Source organism: Centruroides sculpturatus, unplaced genomic scaffold, assembly GCF_000671375.1.
Source record: "Centruroides sculpturatus isolate CEXI.00-Female unplaced genomic scaffold, Cexi_2.0 scaffold2177, whole genome shotgun sequence".
NCBI lineage: Eukaryota > Metazoa > Arthropoda > Arachnida > Scorpiones > Buthidae > Centruroides > Centruroides sculpturatus.
In genome coordinates, this window is record NW_019386577.1 from 30,213 (window position 1) to 36,075 (window position 5,863).

Genomic DNA, 5,863 nt, shown 5'->3' on the forward strand with positions numbered 1-5,863 from the left:
TAAAGTGAACGATTTTCTTACATTGACAAATGCCGTGCCACACACTTCCTATAGCGTAATGTAAAAAACAATGGTTAATTCGAGGAGTTAAATTTGGTCGCATTATATCTTGATTTATTACCGTAATAACCGGTTGAAAACAGTTTGGAACAATTTAAAACTTAACAATTTTATGTGACTTGGAAATAATTTGATATCAAATCAAACCAAAGACTTTACTACAAAAACAATTCTTTATAATTAGTTATATCATTCAAAAACCTATCTTATAACAAAAATTTAGAAATTCTAGAACTGATTCAGGAGCAAAGTATTGTAGAGAATGTCTTTTTATATGACTTTAATTAAATCAAATTATTCTGCAACTGTCTCAGGTTTTTGAGTATACCAAATACAAATATCCAATTGAGTATATCCAAATACAATTTCATCATAAAACTTTACGATCCTGGAAGCGACAAACAATACTTAATTAACGACATTTATTCAAATTTGTACTGTAATTTCTTATTAATAATTCCACTTACGATTTCGTAATACATTTCGTTTAACGCAATTTTTATCTGGAAACTTTCGTTCTTCACAAATAATTTTAAAAAGATTTCTTCTGTTTATGTATCAAAACTTCGTCTTTTCGTGTTTCTCACGTTCATCGGACTTTCAGTGAATTTAAACGACGTCACAAGCAATGGACACAATTTGAGAAAATTCAAATTCGAGTAAAAACACAATTCCGGAGAGTCCAAGTTTCAGGGATAACACAAATTGGGAATCAAATTTGAGCACAGACAAAAGCCGGAAGAGTCCAAATTCGAATACAGACACGATTCGGTAATCAAATTCGAGGGTATACATAATTCCGGAGAGTCCAAATTCGAATACAGACACGATTCAGGAGTCAAATTCGGGGATAAACATAATTCGTAAGTAAAAATTCTTATAATCCAATTTGAGAAAATGGTAATTTACTAAAAGATAATAATAAGGAGACACAGGCGGGATGAAGTCAAAATCGGGAAATCATAATAGTAATTAAAGATGACACAATCGAGAAGTCAAAATCAGAAGAAGGATTCAAGTCATGGACGACTTTCGGAAAGGACCATATCCAATGTTAATGAAAATCTCTAAATTTCTTCAGAAATCTGTCAAAATAAAAAGAAAATAATTAAGATTTTCCTATAAAATATTCAATTATTTAATTAATTTTTTACATTAATAATTTTATTTCCTTCTAAAATACACTTATATGTCAACAAGCAAAAATGATTTTGATTACGGCAATTAATTGCATACTGCTATGTGTCACGTTTGTATCAAATATATCATTGTTAATTCGATTAATTTAGCATGTCCCTGTCCTTGTAATCACATAAGATTATTTGATATTTTAATTTTTTCATTTATTCTATTGCTTTCGCTGTGTCACGAGACGAGTAACTTACACCCCTCATATTATTGCGGGTACTTTATGGGGACCAGAATATACAGGCTATGTATGCCTGATACCCTAAAGCGTGGGTTTTTTGTAGGTACGATCTCAATCGCATCAAAATATAATGCATTTCCACGCTAATACGGTATATAAATATATTCTGCCCTCCTCTTGTCCGGCCATTAATTGCGTGTTAGTATGAAATTGTAGTTAGAAATTGTGTTCAATTTATGAACTGAAACAGTAAAATCTAAGTGCTTGGTGTAAAATACAATAAAGTTGCAATAGACTTACCCAAAGCCAACTCGGACCAAATCCAGCAAATTATTTATAGCAAATTATGCAGTAGCCTAGATCTTATTCTCGATGGAAAATGGAAGACAAGAGACACTCAATGGAACTGAACGTACTCGCATTCTCCACTTTTTGCCATTTTACACACTTTCTGCATGGATCTAAATGTAGAAAATTAAGTACAGGTATAATTATTCATCGAAAACGCCTAGCTCGATTTGAATTCCATTAAGACATATTGCGGCGCTATATCGAGGTTTCGCCGAATTTCTATCAATTGGCCTACAATGAGTGAAAGTTAGATAATGAAGTTTTCTACTAATTCATTGGTTCGGTGATGTTTAGAATTTAATTTTTCATTCAAAATAGCTTATTTTTCATTTCGATTTTAACATTTCATCGAATCAGTGATGACACTGGCTTGATAGACGAATACGCCGCCAAATCTCGATACAGCGCCAAACAATACAGGAAAATTGTGATTCTCATCAAATCGCAAACATTTCAAACTCAAATTTGTGTTTAAATTAATAGCATATAAAATTTTTGGTGTAATCGATACTTCGGCTTAGCGCCACACTCGATTTATTGCCAATTTCAGAGGCTAAATTCAACTTTGTTTGCGCGTACAAAATCTTATCTCTTAACGGGTTTCCACATGCTCTTAAAGAACGAACTGACTTTCTTCAATTTATTTTCATCCCGATATTCACGGGTGTTGTAATGGCCAGATTTATCTTGCACGCAATCTTCGTGCTCTGTCGGGTCTTCAATTCCTTTGGTGTTTCGTGGAAGAATTGCGCTCTCCCTATTGTTCACTCCTTCCTCCTCCACATCCTCGACCAATCTCTCACTAAACAAGAAAAGAAAGAATACAATAAATATATAATCTCAAAATTGAATTACGAAACTTCAACGATGAATATTTAAAAACGTTAAAAAGAAATATAACACTTGGAAATATTTTTATGTAATTTCCGACGAAGGTAAGCTTGGAGAGTCACGTTATTAAATTTATTACTATTTATTGAAGGGGTCACATTACTCAAACTGAAATACACATTGGTATATGTAATTCTTGTCGCCTGAGATACTTTGTTTTAGTTTAGTGTCTCACTCGATTTACTGCCATTTACACAAAGTAACAAACAATGGCATTATATATATGTATACGAATATACGCCTCTTAAATACAAATCCAATAAGATTGTGATGGAGGAAGGTCCCATAAGATTATAACGTACGTTGATGTTATTTTCAAAAACGTCCAAACCTTCGAAAGCACAAGTCGAGGGTTCGAACTGCTTCAAGAGGCCTTTCTTCATCTTGCTGCCTCCAAATTTATAATAATCCAAATTTTGTGGACTGACGAATCTTCCCACGTCCACATATTTATCTAATCCCGTTCTAAATATGCAAAGAGAAAATTCACAACACAATAACTATTTAATTCTACTCTCAAACTAGTTTAGATCCTCGTGTTTTTAAATTCATTCGAGAGAAAGGAGGGGCCTTTTATAAATTGTAGCTTAAGACTCGACTAATCTAAATCTTTTTATGTTGTTTTAAAACAATATATATTAAAATTTAAAGAGTTACATTGTATATTTATTAAACGAAATTCGGATTAAAATTATAGTAAATTTTGTGATATTGACGACCCTTCAGTACCGGAGTTAGACACGAAGGGACCCTAATCTGTAATATAAAAGAAGCCTGATTATTCGTTTAAAATAACAGTAAATTAATTCAAAATTTCTAAATTATTTTCTTAACATCAGGCCCTAAACTGTGCCTTATAGAGCTATTTCAGACCTCTATTGCGGACAGCAATACAGGAAGACAAAAATCGTAAAGTCTACTCCAGATATAAATCAGAGTCGAAATCTTTACATTTAATTTAATTACTCCTAATTATATACTGTAGATGAAAGTTTCTTTTTAAAACGAAGACTTTCATAAAATTATACTTTTTGTGAAGACATGGGACAGTCTAGTAACCAGATTTGTGGAGCCGACTCCAACCTCGAAATTTACAATTGGTAAAATCTGAAGTAAAAAAAAAAAGAAATACTTTTTAATTAATTAATATCTAAAGAAATTTCTTACAAAACAGACACTTGGATAAATTTAGATATCAAAATGATATTAAACTTGTAATTAGATATATATATATATACAGTCGATCCCCATATAACACTGTTGATTATTCCGTTTTATGTGAATTCCATGTTGTACGAGTCACTTAGATTTTACAAATACCCGAGCCGTTCACAGCCCGGCACACGTATTTTTAAAATATAAGTGACTCGTACAACATGTAATTCATATAAAACGGAAAAACCAACAGTGTTATAGGGGGTCGACTTGTATATACAATTACTAAAATATAGGTTATATAGGTTTTGCTTATTTAAAAAAAATCTTTTTAAAATAATAATACAAATCTACTGAAATCGATCTGTTAAATTATTGTATAAATTATACATTGATAAATTGAAAAGTATTACTTGTCTATAAGACTTTAATATAATTTCCAAGTGTTAAAAATTAAGTAAAATGTTTTAATATATAAATAATAATTTTTTTTTCATTTATTGAATTAATAATATATTGATAGAAAATAATTTATCTGGAAGTTCATAATTCTAAAGTTATTTTAATTAATAGACAAAAAACAAAAATTATTTACTGTATCATAACAAGTGCAAGTTAATTTGAAATTTTGACTATTTAACACTGAGAATATTACATTATTACTAAAGAAACACAAATTTATTATAAGGGGTTAAATATTTCATAGCTATTTTGCACAAATTAGGAAAAAGTTCTTTTGAACTTCTCCATAAAAATAGGTCACTGTCTTTAAGGGGTAAATGTAAATATGTTTCTAATTCTTGATCGAAACGTTTGTTCGTTTCTTTCGTTTTTTTCTTTCTTTTTAGAAACGTGCTATTCTTCATTCTTTCGTTTACCAGAAGCTAATTCATCAAATAAATCAGAAAAACTTAGAGATTCATCTCCATCTTGATCATCTCCAGAAGTATAAGCTTCAGAATTTAATTCTTATTGAGATTTTGAATTATCAACATCATCTATGCTATCAATTGCCCATATTTTTATTTCTTCTACTATATCTTCTTTTTGAAATTTCATTTTGAATTTTGGATCTAATAAAGATGACAAGCATAAAGATTTGTTTTCTATATATGCTGAAAATTAGTATTGTAACGAATAGTATATTCGGCCTCAGGCCGAATACCGAATATTCGGCCAGGAGCGTGGCCGAATAGCCGAATATTCGGCCAAACTATTCGGCTCGATTAACGCACGTACGAAAATTGGCGCGCAAACCTCATTATGGCAAGGCCCGCTGTCACTACGCCAATCGCGTTAATTCTTGGCAGTTGTAGCGGACAGACAAGAGTGTCATGGAAGTATGTGATAAATGATGATATCAAATGTAAATAACAATGAAATGGCCTACACGTGTAAATAACGGAAAAAGAACAGAGAAGGACCGCGAAGTGAAAATGTGAAAATAAATATGAAATTAAGTTGATAACATAATCGAACAAGTCGAGGCAGCTTATTGGCACGAAATTCGCGCCCGTCAATGCCAAACAATTGTTGTCGTAGACTTCGGAAAGCTAAATGCGTGTAATGAAAGTCACTTAGCGTGCACGGGCGAAAGCATGGGACCGTTCGGGCTATCGAACTGTCTCGAATCTGTGAAATCATAACTGTGACTTGTATCGACGTCCTATCTGTCTCTTTTCTCAGTTATCACCAGGCTGAGTCACGTAATTGTAAAATGGAAACTCTAGGACGGAAAAGTGACGAATCGAAAGTATCGTGAGCGCGTATTATGATGTATGCAATTATGATGTATGCACAGGCATACATGGATTAGAGCTATAGAGGAAAGAGAAAGGGAAGAGCAAAGACGAGCGCTTAAAAAGAAGGATAGGTAGGGTCAGACCCTCGGATGTGCGAGGATTCTCCGACGGTAGACGTGTACGTGTGCTGATCTTTGTAATTATAAATTGTGAATACATGTGATTAATATTATTTTCTTTTTTATTTTGTGCATGTTATAAGTTATAAATAAATATAAACAAACAACACTAACTC

General features: G+C 32.0%; 1 long non-coding RNA gene across 1 annotated transcript; it reads right to left on the reverse strand.

Moving 5' to 3' along the window:
• Positions 1-366: 366 nt before the first annotated feature.
• Positions 367-2,576, reverse strand: LOC111615344. Its single transcript, XR_002755063.1, has 3 exons — positions 1,730-2,576; positions 528-1,145; positions 367-448 (listed from the first exon to the last, which is right to left on the reverse strand). It is a non-coding gene; the product is annotated as an uncharacterized LOC111615344 (long non-coding RNA).
• Positions 2,577-5,863: the final 3,287 nt, after the last annotated feature.